The sequence below is a fragment of the Mesoplodon mirus genome, assembly GCF_964341445.2.
Source record: "Mesoplodon mirus genome assembly, chromosome: 16".
NCBI classification, from domain to species: domain Eukaryota; kingdom Metazoa; phylum Chordata; class Mammalia; order Artiodactyla; family Ziphiidae; genus Mesoplodon; species Mesoplodon mirus.
In genome coordinates this window covers 65,749,342-65,764,915 of record NC_138992.1, presented here as the reverse complement: position 1 = coordinate 65,764,915, position 15,574 = coordinate 65,749,342, and the positions used below count along the sequence as shown (strand labels likewise).

Sequence of the window (15,574 nt, the reverse complement as noted above, 5' to 3'; positions counted from 1 at the left end):
ATGGAGGGCCCCCAATTATTTGCGGGTGTGCCATGAGATACTGATGGCTGTAAAATTTTTTATTTTTTTATTCTTATTTTTTTAAATTTATTTTTTTATTGAAGTATAGTTGATTTACAATGTGTTGGTTTCTGGTGTACAGCAAAGTGATTCATTTATACATATAAATGTGTTCTTTTTCATGTTCTATTATGGTTTATGCAATATTTTTAAAGTGATAAAAATTTAAAATCAATTTTTACAGCCATTAAAATTTTACCACAGTTGAATATTTGAACACTCTTTATAGATTCTGAATTGCCTAAGAAGACTGGAGGTGTCAGGCTTTCCATCAGAGAGTTCTCTGTGGTGGTGACTGCTCCCCCAGGTGTGCCAGACAGGTATTACTATTTTCTAATTATGTCATGAGGCTCTGGTATATAATAATCACAACTATATATGTATAACTGAAGCACTGTGTTGTACACCTGAAGCTGACACATTGTAAATCACCTGTACTTCCATAAAAAAGCAATTCATTTATCATAGGAAAAAAATAATCACAACTGTTCCATGTGTTTTGCATGGAGTATATACTTATTAAATATTTATTAGCAGATTGTATAAAGGAGATCATTGAGAGTAATTGGCTTCTAGAGGAAATGTAAGGAAAAACTAAGTACAAGGGGAATGCATATTTTTCATCATCCTCTATGGCATTGTACAATGACTGCAGATAAAGAAGAATGTTATTAACACCACATATATATATAAAGCACAAAAAAAAACCCTCTAGCAGTTCAGTCACAACTTCTCTCTCCAGCCTCAAAGTTGTATCAGAATAAGAATAGAATTTGCATGCTTTTCCAATGGTTTTACTACTTAGATGAATAGCAGTCTCGAAGGCTAGGTAAGATTAATATGGAGGACATCAGAGCCCAAGGGAGACTTCCAGATTTGTTGGACAGCCATTCTTTAGGGCTGTGTGTCCATTTCCAATCACTTTAGCTGTACTCTTTCAAATGATCCTGTTACACCTTCTTAGGCCTATGAATTAAAAGACCCCTGGCTTGCTGATGATAATTTAGTATGTTTTAGGTACTCCTACTCAATATGGCTTTGTAGCTTTGATTTCCTCAAAAATCACACAAAACAACCTCTCACTATCCATGTCATAAAGCCCACTTTTCTGGAAAGAATTAAAAAGTAGAAGGAAAGGAAAAAAATCAAGTCACTGTAAAACAACTCCAAAAATGACCTTCAGAATTTAAATGTAATTACACCTTTTCTTTTTTTCATTTCTGTTTACACATTTCTCTGGCCTTTGTTTTTCCTGGATTCATCATATCCTGGCCTCTCCCACCTGAACCAATATAATTCTTGGCAAAGAGAAACAACTCCTATGGATGATATGGTTGTTTTTGAGGGATGGATCACTTGACAGCTTGCTGAAAAACACCTCCATCTGGGGCCCTGTCAGCTCCTCCAGAGTGCAAAGAAAGCAATCTGTAGTTGTTTTACAGCCATGGGCAGATTCTTTTTTTTTTTTTTTTTTTTTTTTAAATATGATAGATAATGCAACCTGACAATTGGTTCCTCCTCTGTCAGTGTAAGATAAAAGGGGACCACCCCTGGGATTATTTAACCCTGAAAGTGATTGTTCAAACCCAGCTTTGTCATTTGTATCACAAAAAGTTCACTTCATCTCAGCTTGTAGAAATTTTCAGGTGTGACTTGAGAAAGGTTACCATTTGATTACTTATCAAAGAGCAGAGAATAAGGAAAGCTATTTAGCAAAGTCCATGAAATGCCATACTTTTTTGTAAGCCTATAAATTATATCGGTAGACTAGCCAGTAACCAAAACCCAAGAGCCCTTTATTCAGCATGTAAAACCAAATGCCTTCCAAATGCCCCATGTGTTTTACCAAACAGAAAGCTTACTCTCCCTAGATCTGATAGCTAGTCTTTTTCGAAGTGCCGAACAATAATTCAGGACCACAAACAGGAAATTTTCAGGTAGTGAAGTAGCTACTGGAACTTAGATAAACTAGCTGTGCCCAACTATCATAGAAGGCGAACTGAGGCTTCCTTTATAATTTATCAGTTTTTTCAACCACTATGTGACAACATCATTTTAAGACCCCTTGGTTACCCTTTGGGATTAAGATGAGGGTAAATCAGGTATTTCTGACTCAGCCTATATAAAGTTGTCAGAGAAAGACTGCAGATGTTTTTGAGTACAGTTTAAGGATGTAGTACAGAGGCGGCAGGATATCCTAGATAACTAATGTCCCAGTAATTATTAATATGTATTCACTCATGATACACTTATATTTTGTCCCCTTGTCTTACAGGACAAATGAGGTTATGTTGCTATAATGCTAACAACAAGTCTGGTTGTAAATTTGACGACTAAACCTTCTGTACAGTAGCAACCACATTAAAAAAATTTAATCAATTGAAAAACTATTATTAAATGTCTAATGAGAATGTATACTCCTAGAGAAGAGAATTCAGCAAGAGAATACCATCTCAAACTTGTTACCATCTGTCCGGGTCTCAGAGTCCTTGTTACAGGAGCGAGGGGTGAACTCCCAGCTGCCTTTTCATTTTATTTTTAAATTTAATTATATATATTTTTTTAACTTTTCTAAGTATAATGGACTTATTAGTTTCAGGTGTACAACATAGTGATTCAATATTTTTATAGATTACACATCAAAGTTATTATAAAATATTGACTATTTTCCCTGTGCTGTACAATACATCCCTGTGACTTATTTTCTAACTAGCAGTTCGTTCCTCTTAACCCCCTTCACCTATTTCTCCCCTCCCCCTACTTCTCTCCCCTCTGGTAACCACTAGTTTGTTCTCTGAATCTATGAGTCTTTTTCTGTTTTGTTATATATATATTTTTTAGATTCCACATATAAGTGAAAACATACAGTATTTGTCTTCCTCTGACTTAGTCACTAAGCATAACACCTAAGACTGTGTCACTGGAGTTTGATGCCTGCTGTAGTCATCGCTATGCCTTGACCACACCTACGGAAGAACATCTGTGTATGGACAACCTGAGAGTCCTCCTCCTCAGCCTCCTTTTGAAAGACATAAATGTGAAGCTCTCCAGATTTTTCCTCTAGCTCCTGGCATGACCTTTCACAATTCTATTATCAAATTCTACATTTCTTTGTAAGTTACAGAGCTAGTTTATGAATCCATGTTTATAAAAATTAAAATATTACACAGGATGTAAAATAATAAAGTTCCTCTCCCAGTTCTCTTCCAACCCAAACCTCCCATCTGTCCCTAGTAGCCATTAACAGTTTCCTGTGATTCGCGCCAGACTCTTTGCATTTACACATGCACGCGTGCGCGCACACACACGGTGATTTGTTTTATAACACTATAATACTAACTTGCTTTTATTTTTCACTTAATTCATTTTAAATTCTATTTTCCACTTAATTTGGTTCTAAAATGCTCCTTTTAAATAAACAACTGGATTCCATATGATAATATTTTATTTCAGAGTTTTATACCTATATTTGTAAGGGAGGCTTTCTAAAATCCAACTTTAAAGCATCATGTTCTTTTTGAATCACTTTTGTCTGGTTTTGGAATCAACATTATGCTTACTTCATGGGATTAATTAGGGATTTTTTTTTACCATTGTAATATGCTCTGACAATTTGAATGACACAGAAGTTATGCTTCTGATTGTTTTGTAGAATATACTCATAAAATCTTTGAAGGTGGGACCTCCTCTTCCTTTTTATTGTTTTTGTTTCTTTCTGGTGGTTGGGGGTTTTAATTTTAAATTCTTTTGTGGATAATGGTGTGTTTGGTTCTCTTCTGGGCTTTCGGTAATTTACATTTCCTGGAAAAGCATCCACTTATTTTTATAAAATATATTAAACTATTAAAAAGGGTTACAATTTAAGACATCTATCTTTCTTTATCTGTAGCTTTGTCCCCTTTTTATGTCCTAATGGTATTTGTGGGATATTTAAAAATTCCTCAATCAGATTTTGCAAAATTTATTTTATTGGTCTTTTAAGGAATCATTTTGTTTTTATTGATCACTTATGTTTATTATATATAAAGATATATGTATTTTGATGTATATATAGTTATATATGTTATATATTAATGTATAACATGTATTTTGATGATACACAGTTATGTATAAGCTCATAACTACTGCATCTTCTGAATAGAATGAAACTTTTATTCGAACAAAATATCCTTAGAAAAATCATTCTTTGGCTCATTTAAATTGCCTTTACCTTGAATTCCATTTTCCCTAATATGAATGCCACTCATGCTTTCTTTTTGTTTAGCTGGCACAGTTTTGCCCATCTCTTTCTTATGCTTTTTCCCCAGATGTGTCTCTTGCAAACGTCATAATGCTGGATTAAATTTTTAAAATCCATAAAGAACTTTGACTTTTAGCTGGAGAATTGTACTTGTTCACATTAATTATCATACCTAATATGTGTGGTTTTAATCTTACAATTTTTTGTTTTGTTATAAGTTCTTGTTGCCTTTTCCTTCCTTTTCTGCCTTTCTTAGAGTTAACCAATTTTCTTTGCCAATTTTTTTCATATCTATTGGTTTGTGAGCTACGATTCTTATTTATATTTCTTCAGTGTTTTTATAAATTAAAAAAACCTTAAAAGAAATAGAGGCACAGATGTAGAGAACAAACGTATGGACACCAAGGGGAGAAAGCAGCACGGGGGAGGGGTGGTGGTGGTGGGATGAACTGGGAGATTGGGATTGACACATATACGCTAATATGTATAGAACAGATAACTAATAAGAACCTGCTGTATAAAATAAAATAAAATTAAAAAAAAAACACCTTAACAAATACCTCTTCTTTCATGTCTAGAATTAATGTCTTAGTACTTTCCTCCCTTGAAAATGATTAAAAAATATTTTTTCTCCATCCCTCTCCCTCCCACATTTTTCCTCCTCCTTCATTCCATGTTTGTGAAAATCATCTGGCATTGTTGTTGCACGTGTCTAAGTGTGGATCTTTCCTCAAAACTCATATCTTGAAGTCCTAACCCCCAGTATGTCAGAATGTGAGTGTATTTTGAGATAGGGTCTTTGAAGAGATAATTAAGTTAAAATGAGGTCATTAGGGTGGGGCCTCATCCAGTACGATTGGTGTCCTTTTCAGAGAGGAAATTTGGGCACAGACACTCACAGGGGGAGGAGCATGTAAAGACACAGGAGAAGAAGGCCTCAGAAGAAACCACACCCACAGACCCCCTGATCTCAGACTTCCTGTTCTAGGACTGTGAGGAAATGAGTTGCTGTGGCTGAAGTGACCCAGTCTGTGAACTTTGTCACCAAAGCCCCAGCAGACTAATATTAATACATACTCTGAAGATGGCAGCTTAACCATTATGTCCTCATGGAACTATTCTTTGATATCCAGAAAATTTCAGTCACCTTGTTCTTTCCTGTATTCTCGCAATACCTTATACATTTCCTATTACACTCACCATAATTATTTAATGTCTACATCTCTCCACTAAGCTCTAAACTCCATACAAGCAGGAATTCAATACACTGTAATCTATTTGTGGGAATCCTGCATTGTGTGAGATATCTCTACAGAGTGGTTTGGAGCTGGTCTTGAGGGGTCCAGGGCCAGTTTTTTTGTCTTACTCGAAATTCCTCTATCATGCAGAGGGTGAAGGAGCTCACACCCACGCATGGTAAAGGCCCGGGGTATCTGCTTTTCAGAGGTGCCTCCTACCTCCCACATCCCTAGGAAAGTAAAATCTCCCTCAGTTTCTTCCAGCTGAGTGGGAAGTTTTTCTCCACAGTTCGAGAAACGTGCTTTCAGAAAAGCAACCTTTACGCAGACTTGCTTCTAGCTCCCCACTCCTGCCCACTGTGGGCACTGGAACCCCAGCATCAGTTTGAGGGCCCCTTTGCAAAGTCTTGGCTCCCAGACCTCAAGGCATCAGCTTTTTCTTTTCACTGTAGCTTCCCCCCTCCCCAAATATTTGGCACCTGGAAGTTTCCTCTTCTTTCTCCCTCCAAAGCTCAGTTATCCACTCAAACCAATGACAGGGTAGCAGCATCACACACTCTGGAGGCAAGCTGCCAGCACAATCTGTGTGGTCTTAGGCAAGGTGGTTCACCTCTCTGTGCCTCAGTCCCTCTCTCCACAGATTGGGGAGACTCGTACCTAATTCATGGACTATTAAATGAGTGAGGGTTTAATGAGCATTCAAGTCAAAGGCTTAGAGTAATACCTGACACAGAGTCCGAGATATTATAGATGTTTGATATTATTATTACATTTTGGCATTTTCAGCATTTTTTCGCTTTATCCAATATTTACACTTCGAGGGTTCCTGATGGCATCCACTCAAATCCTTCATGTTCTCTCCTGTTCTAATCTGTTGAGTGGAAGAATGAATAAGATTCTCAAGAGGAAACTACTTGTAGCAGACCTCCTGAGCAGCCTCAGAATGTGTGACCTGTCTGTAGTCTGTCCTCTGCTTGGTGTCGTGTAACTGCTTCCCTTGGGACCACACCTACTTTGAGACCCAACTTAAAGACAGTCCATGGACAGTAAGGTGGAATGACAAGTAAGTCCTGCCCAGTTGGGCTCACTCTATGGCCGGTGACTGACAGTCGATGCAGTCAGATCCCATCTTGGGGAGTTCGCACTTGAGACATAAAGAAAAGGACCAGTTAGTTTGCAGGATCTGGAGCAGGGGCACCAGATCCAGGGACTAGCCAAGTGGCCACACTGGCAAAGTCCTCAAGCAGGGAGTACAGGCACTTGACACACAGCCCTCCGTGAATGATCATTTGGTTCCAGGGACATGGGTTGGAAACAGTCCCCCCTTTTCCCTGTGCTTCCTTATGATAAACTTCTATCGTCTGACGTATCTGGAACGTGTCTTTTTTGAACCCAGCAAATGCACCAGTATTAAGAACACATAGACTTCAGATACTTCAGTTTTTCATTCCTGTCTCCAAGTCACTGTCCTGTCTCCAAGTCACTGGATTTATCTTCTCTGAACCAGTTCCTTGTTCATTTAGGGAAGAAAAAGAATAAGGTTGGATTCCAATCAGGGCTCCACCACTTGACCAAATTGTGTAAACATTTAGAGCCAATGATGCCTAATCCTTAATCGAGGAAACACTAGAATTTTGTTGCATAAGGTTTTTCTGAGAATTATTTCATTTGGCCAAACTTACTAAGGTTTCATCATGTGCCAGACACAGTGGTGGATGCTAGGGATAGAGCAGTTCCTGCCATGATGGGCTTACACTCACCGTCCCTGTGAGATACTGTCTGGGAAACGCCTAACTTAACATAGCCTCGCAGTGCATTAGCTACTGTTATTACCTCTACAGGAAAATATTTTTCTCATCCTTTAGAGCTTAACAAGCTGAAAGCAGATGCTTTGCTAAGTGTGTTTCACTGTAAATATCAGAAACAAACCATGATTTAGTTGTGGATCTATTTAACTTTCTTTGGTCGTTGTTGGTGCTTTTATTTCTTGACATTTTCACAGGTATTTGATTCTAATTGTTGATCAGTTTCTTAATTTGGGACTATTTCCTTTCTTCTCAGGCAGCTCTTTGGCATCTCAGAAATGCACATATTAGGTAATCTCATTTTCTACAACAGCGATTTATATAAAACAAAAAGGGAAAATAATTTCAGAGATAGTCTTGTAGAGATGTTCTCTCTATTGGTACAGGCTACACATGTTCCATTTTTCAATAAAGACACAATTTACCTGGATGTAGAAAAGGATTTCTAATGTTGTCCTTTACAAGGTACCAGAGTAGATGACTGTAGTGGATGCTTTTGACTGCCCCCCTTAAATCCACTGTCCTTCCCTTAAACCCTAACAGGACTGGTTTGCTCAGATACACACCCCAACCCCGTTTCAGGAATGAGTCTTGATCAGCCAATCAGAGGATGGATATCCCCTGGACACTTTTGGTAGTCTGGAGATGGACAGGTGCTATAAATGGACCCAATCAGGTTTAAGGGAAGGACTGATATTCCAAGGTTGAGGGAAAAAGAAGATTCACTCTCTTACTGAACGTAAGCAATGTGTAACCCTGCTTGGCACTGGCAGCCTGTAATTAAGAAGGGAGTGGGGCTTCCCTGGTGGCGCAGTGGTTGAGAGTCCGCCTGCCACGGGTTCGTGCCCCGGTCCGGGAAGATCCCACATGCCGCGGAGCGGCTGGGCCCGTGAGCCATGGCCGCTGAGCCTGCGCGTCCAGAGGCTGTGCTCCGCAACGGGAGAGGCCACAACAGTGAGAGGCCCGCATACCGCCAAGAAAAAAAAAAAAAAAGAAGGGAGTGAACTTTGGGGTGAAGCAGATTCTGTGGACTGCTGGGAGAAGAGACAGAAAGAACCCGGGTCTTCAGTGATCTTGTAGAATCAACCAACCTTCAAGCTTGTCCTATCTCTGGACTTCCTGTTATACAGTGTAAAACTTTTCTTTATTGTGTAGGCCAGTTTGAGTCAGTTGTCTCCTACTTGTAACCAAAAGCATGTTGCACAATAACAGTAATTTTACTTATTTTGGCTATTTTTAGGAATGAGATAAGGAAAACCCATAGAATAATTAAATTTTCTGTTATTTAATAGTAAGCAAAGTCTTCGCAGGTGGGAAAACACATTGACATTCCTTCTTTCTTCCCTAAATACCATTCTCTAAAACATCCCTTTAATTTTGGTGGCAGCTTAAAAAACCGTGGGTGCTTTCAGAGGAGAAGATTTACAGAACTCAATAGCTAAGAGTCATCTCGTATTTGCAAGAAAAATAGGACAGTTTAAAATATTTGCTGATTTTTCTGAAAACTTGTATCTTGTGGAAGAATTAATAATAGGATGTTCACTTATTAAACAAAAAAATCTCATGCCTGAGCACAAAGAAAACCATTAAGTAATCCTATCTAGAAAAATTAATGTACGCACATAGATTCTATATTATAAAGGTCTCAGAGCTGTACTTCCTTTGTTGAAAGATTGTGTTTTGATGCACATGAAAAGTTTCATTAAAAAGCAATAAATAAGAGACAACTTGGCAGAGAATAGAGAGCTAAATGGAGTTTCCCTTCTTTGGTCATGGTTTATAGTTGCCATATAAAATACTCAGAACATGAAGAAGCTTCGTATGGCAGTTTGCCTAGGACATGAAGATTTAGACTTTACTCTTGGATTAACATTAAGCATAAGCAGAAGTGATGACTTTCTTCTTCTTCTTTTTTTTTTTTTTTTGGTTGTTGTTGTTGCTACAGTTATTTTAACAGGAGAGAAAAGAAAAATATAGTCTGCAAAAGCCTTACTGTTGTACTTCACTTTCTAACAGAAATTTTCTCAAGAAGTTGAATGTCTACCATGGTGTCTCATCTGTAATGAATGATCAAGAAATATCTGAAGTGAAATGAAATTGGCTTTTTGTAAACTGCTATGTTTTAAATTTCTGAAATTGGCTTCCATTGTAAGGCTTGAAAATTTCTTATTCTCTCATTAGCACAGGTCAGAGAGGAAAAAGATATAAAATGTAACCCTGCCAGTAAGTTAATTTCTTACAGTAAGATATTATCTTCACTATGTCTCAAGGACTTTCTATACATCATTGTCAAATCAGTATTTGACAAGTCCTTCTTGTGATATTTAAGAATAGGACTCAATCTGAGGAAACCGTTACCGCAATGGAGAACAAATCGTTCATTCAACACATATCTATGTAGCAATTATTCCATGCAAGTCCCTGGTGGGGAAGAAAAAGGAAGTGAGTATAGAGCATATATAATCTAGTATAAAGATGTATAATCTAGATGGGTATATAAGACATAAGTAATGCCTTATATTATTATCGTGATATAAGGTAGCATGTGATCAATGTTTTATAAATTACACAGAAAATGAGATCAAGCAGGACCCTGTGGGGTCTTCCCAGGGACAGAACCCCATGTCCTCCACCTCTTGTTTGTAGAAAAGCTTTAGCCTCCTAGGCCATCCCCTAGTTCTGAAGAGCAAATTCAATCAGCGAAGTAAAAACTACAGAAACAAAAGGGAACAGTCAAGCAAGATGAAGTAACAGTAGTTTAGCTATAAAGCAAAGTCAAGGACCTATAGTTCCTCATCAGGAGCTACAGATAATATCCTGAGCCATATCGTTGAGTTGTTTTGCTGACACCAAAACCCCTACCAGGTAGAAGAAGTTAACTGCATGCTGACCACAAGCATGTGGACCCCAGGCTTGTTGGAACCAGAAGGTTAATGATGTCGACTCCCGAAATACCACCCCATTACCTCACCACCAACCAATCAGATGAATGTCCATGAGCTGATCAGGCACCCTACACCCCTCACTCCTAATGTTGCCTTAATAACCCTTCCCTGAAAGCCGGTCAGGGAGTTGTATTTAGCTGGAACTATCAGAGAAGACGATATGGAAGGACTTGAATACTTGAAATGAAGATCTGTGTCCCAGTTGACTGAGAGTCATTGGTATATAATAGCTTAGTGGTTTTGAAATTTGAGTGTGCATGAGATTCACGTGGGAATCTGCCAGAATAACTTGTTGGGCTAAATATCTTGAAATCTCCTTTCAGTAAAAAACTTCAGCAATACTGAAATTTGTGTGTGTGTGTGTAGTGTATCTTTTAATATGCATGGGTAGGCTGGCAGTAAAGTAGGGGAAAGCCTAACAGGTTGAAAATGCTGAGATAACATTGAAGCAGTGGCCACCCTGATTGAGGGCATCTGGGTAATCGCTGATGTCCTAGAATCTGAACAAGGGGAACATTCAAATCAGGGACACCAACAGAAGTCCTTAAAGATAACAACCTCAGTGAAATGATGGCCAGAAAGAATGCCTTGTGAAAAGAAAGAGTAGGAATACTTATCTTTCTTGGACTTGGCTCTGGATAGAGGAGAAAAATACAGTCATCACTGAATTTAAAACCACAAGCTATCCAACTAGTAGCGTTAGGAATAAAATTCAAACTGCCTATGTTGTCCAAAATCTCCAAGCCTCATTCTCTCAGCTGCAGGGCCTTGTCTAGTGATGGCTCACAGCTGAGTCCATTTAAGGCATTACCTTCAGTTTAGAGGAAGCGCTTCACCCAAGATTAAGGCTCCTCCTACTTCTCAGAAAAAAGGCAAACCTTAGCCCATCCTTTATCTTACTATAGTGCATTGCTCTGAGGATGAAAAATTCTCAGGGGTACCAAATAAATCAACAATTAAACAAGGCACCGTAAGCCCATGTTGGGGCTTCATGCCTCTCCCTGTCATATCATATCATGAGGGTAAGTAGGGTATTAGAAATAGGATAGGAAAGTTTATATTCAGATACATCACAAAGTAAGGAGAAGGAGTGAGGACAATTTACATCTAACAATCTCGCTTCTTCCATCACCTGTTAACAACCAAATGCATTGTTCCTGAAGGGGAGTCCCTGAAGAGTGAATGAAGAGAACACTGGTAAAAACACATTGAAGATGAAGGCACGTATTGCATCCAGGCAACAGACTTATGGCCAAGCTTTGTATCTTATCTATCATATATCTTAGAATTCAATTTAAGAAGGAAGAGGGTTGTGAAGGGGCTGTGTATTATCACAAAAGTATGAATTGAAAGGTGAAGGCAGCCTTTCCTGATAGAAACCAAGTCTGATTTGGCTGATTGGCTTGACAACGAAGTTTTCCTTTGCCAGTTAGTGGATATAGCACATAGTTTCCTAAATGAGCTATATCTGCAGAATCAAGGTTTAGAGAATATTCTATTTTAAAGCAGGTGATAACACCATTTTGTCAAATATTATTGTGTCGGCATAGATGTAATGAAGTTCACAATATTTCAATTTTCCCAAATCTTTGTGATGATATCATGTTAAACAAAAAAGGGTGAGGGATGCATTATTTTCTGGAATTCTTTTAGGGGGGCATGAGTAGAGAAGTGGGGAGCTGACTTTCTTAGCTCTCTGGGCTGATTTCCAGTTCTCTCTTTAAGATGGTAACCCCTTAGACTGAACACACTTCCCTGAAGGTGTTGTGAAGTTGTCAAGAGAAAATCATGGAAGGGAGGAAAGACATTCTTGTTGCAGGTGAGAGAGGAACTCAGAGTTCTTATTTTAAATATTAATACTTGATGTATCTGATGAAGCAAAATATTTGGTCATTGAACAGATACCTATCACTGCCATTTTTCCAGGTGCTGGAGATACAGTAATGAACAAGGCAGCAAATTTTCTGTTATCATCTAGCTTATGTTGCAGTGAGGGAGGCAGATAATGAGTAAATAAATTAACAAACAGCGTTTCAGATAGTGACAGAGCTATGGATAAAGTAAGAGGTAATTTGATAGAAACTGTGGGGGGGCGGCGGTGCTATTTCAGACAGGGTGTCAAGGAAGCATCCTCCGAATCAAGTTTTAAATTAATACCTGGATTAAAATGAGCCAGCAGGGGAGGATTCCATGGAAGAGTGCTACGAGCCCTGAGTTGAGACATGCTTGGTCCTCCTTGAGGACAGCAGGACAGCGAGTCTACAGCCGAGAACAAAGGGGTGCGTGGAAGGCGGCCACGTTGGAGGGGGATGACCAGGGAGGATCACGTGATGGAGCCCTGGACGTGCATACGGAGTTCTGTTTTTATACCCGGTGCAATGGAAGCTCTTAGAGGGTTTTAATCAGGACAATAATATCTGATTTATGTTTTTAAATGCTCACCCTGGCTGCTGTGTGGAGAATGGACTCTGGGGGGAAGGGAAGAGAGAGGGGAGAGCAAGGTGACCAGTAGGATGATTGCTGCAGTATAGGACAGAGGTGGCTTCTCTAACGAAGTGGGAGAAAGAGGCTAGATCCAGGATATACTAGAAGTAAAGCCCACAGAATTCACTGCTGAATTTATACAACCAGAGGAGAGTTAGAAGAATCACAGATGACTGCCACATTTTGGCCATTCACTGACATTGAGAAGACTGAAGCCAGGTTTGGCAGAAAATATCAAGCTCCTGTTTCTTTCTGAACATGTTATATTTGTGATCCTATCAGACATGGAGACGGTGATGAGGAGTCAGTTTGATGATACGAATTTGGGGCTTAGCAGGAAGCTGGGGGCCAGAGGCAGAAATTTAGGAGACATTAACATACGGTTAGTATTTAAAACCATGATACTCATTTCTCCTAAGTAGTGCCTAAAATGTTTAGAGTATAGTAAAATATCATAAATAGGATTTGGATTTCCCAGAAGTTGTTTGCCAGACTTTCTCTTTTCCTAGTTATTCCTTCATTCTGTTTGTAAAATTAGTCCTTGGGTGTTCAGTAGAAATCATATGAGGCACAAGAGTCGGGGGGAGAACAGCACTGCTTAGGTCAGGAGGCATTCCTCATACGTACAAAGCTGGTTTGGTATCACGGTGTCTCTCTCCACTTAGCTCCAAATTTGAGTCAGGGTCAAATGGAACCTAAATCACATCTAGAACCACGGGAGCTTGGGTTTCTGTAGGCTCTGTTGGCCAGAAAGACCCCCGAGCAGGGGTTGGAGTAGATGCTGAGGGAGCCAATCCAGTGTCTGCCCCGCTGGTCAGAAAAATGTGGACACTGGCTTTGAATGAGGCTTTAATTCTACAAGAGATTTGAGGAATTTTTATTGGAAATTTGTCACGCAGAAATATTTTGCCTTCTCGTACATTACAGGGATGAAGCAGTTATAGAAAGCTGTGGAAAAGCTTCCCTTGGAAGCTATGAGCCAGTTTTCTAAATTAGACTTTTATTTGTTAATCAAAAATAAGAATTGACTGAAATGACTAAGAACAGAAGTGGGGGATATGGTCAGTGAAACGTGGACAACAAACCAGGATCTGTTTACATTCTTGCCAAATGTGTTCCTCAGTTTGGAGATTTGGAGGGTTTTTTTAGGATTTTAATTTGGTTTGGGGAGGGGATTTTTTAAATTAAATTGGGAAACACTCATTGTGGTATGGGAATGGTCTTTATATCTCTGGAGGTGACTGTGTTTACTGCTTTGTGGATGTACAATTAATACAGAATGCAGAATTGGGAGGGCAAGCTCCCAGGTTCACTGCAGCATTATTCACAATAGCCAAGACACCCTATGCCAAACAACTAGCAAGACAGGAACACAACTCCACCCATTAGCAGAGAGGCTGCCTAAAATCATACTAAGGCCACAGACACCCCAAAACACACCACCAGACGTGGACCTGTCCACCAGAAAGGCAAGATCCAGCCTCATCCACCAGAACACAGGCACTAGTCCCCTCTACCAGGAAGCCTACACAACCCACTGAACCAACCTTAGCCACTGGGGACAGACACCAAAAACAATGGGAACTATGAACCTGCAGCCTGCAAAAAGGAGACCCCAAACACAGTAAGATAAGCAAAATGAGAAGACAGAAAAACACACAGCAGATGAAAAAGCAAGGTAAAAACCCACCAGACCTAAAAAATGAAGAGAAAACAGGCAGTCTACCTGAAAAAGAATTCAGAATAATGATAGTAAAGATGATCCAAAATCTTGGAAATAGAATAGACAAAATGCAAGAAACAGTTAACAAGGACCTAGAAGAACTAAAGATGAATCAAGCAACGATGAGCAACACAATAAATGAAATTAAAAATACAGAATGCAGAATTGGGAGGGCAAGCTCCCAGGTTCACTACAGCATTATTCACAATAGCCAAGATGTGGAAACGACCCAAGTGTCCATTGATGGATGAATGGATAAAGAAAATGTGGTATGCATATATATGGAATCTAAAGAAAAATATGGTCCTGAAGAAGCTAGGGGCAGGACAGAAATAAAGACGCAGACAATGGACTTAAGGACACAGGGAGGGGAAAGGGTAAGCTGGGACAAAGTGAGAGAGTGGCATGGACATATATACACTACCAAACGTAAAATAGCTAGCTGGTGGGAAGTAGCCGCATAGCACAGGGAGATCAGCTCGGTGCTTTGTGACCACCTAGAGGGGTGGGATAGGGAGGGTGGGAGGGAGATGCAAGAGGGAGGGGATATGGGGATATATGTACACGTATAGCTGATTCACTTTGTTATACAGCAGAAAGTAACACACCATTGTAAAGCAATTATACTACAATAAAGATGTTAAAATTAAAAAAGAAAAGAAAATGCGGTACAAAGATTCAATGGAGTATTATTCAGCCATAAGAAAGAAGGAAATCCTGTCATTTGCCAAAACATGGATGGACCTGGAGAGCACCGTGCTAAGTGAAATAAGCCAGGCAGAGAAAGACAAATACTGTATGATCTCACTTGTAAATGGCAACTAAAAAAGCCAAATTCATAGAAATAGCAAATAGAATGGTGGTTGCCAGGGGCTGACGCTTGGGGGCAATGGGAGATGTTGGACAAAGGGTACAAACTTTCAGTTTGAGATGAATGAATTCTGGGGATCTAATGTACAGAATGGTGACTACAGTTAATAATACTGTATTGTATACTTGGAAGTTACTATGAGTAGAGCTTTAATGTCCTCACCATAACAACAGCAACAACATGGTAATTTGTGAGGTAAGGGATGCGT

General features: G+C 39.2%; 1 protein-coding gene across 1 annotated transcript in view; it reads right to left on the bottom strand.

Annotated features, from left to right (window-relative positions):
- The window catches only part of CPA6 (carboxypeptidase A6), a 273,469-nt gene that overhangs the window by 167,888 nt on the left and 90,007 nt on the right, over positions 1 to 15,574 (bottom strand). The gene's annotated exons all lie outside the window — the stretch shown is intronic.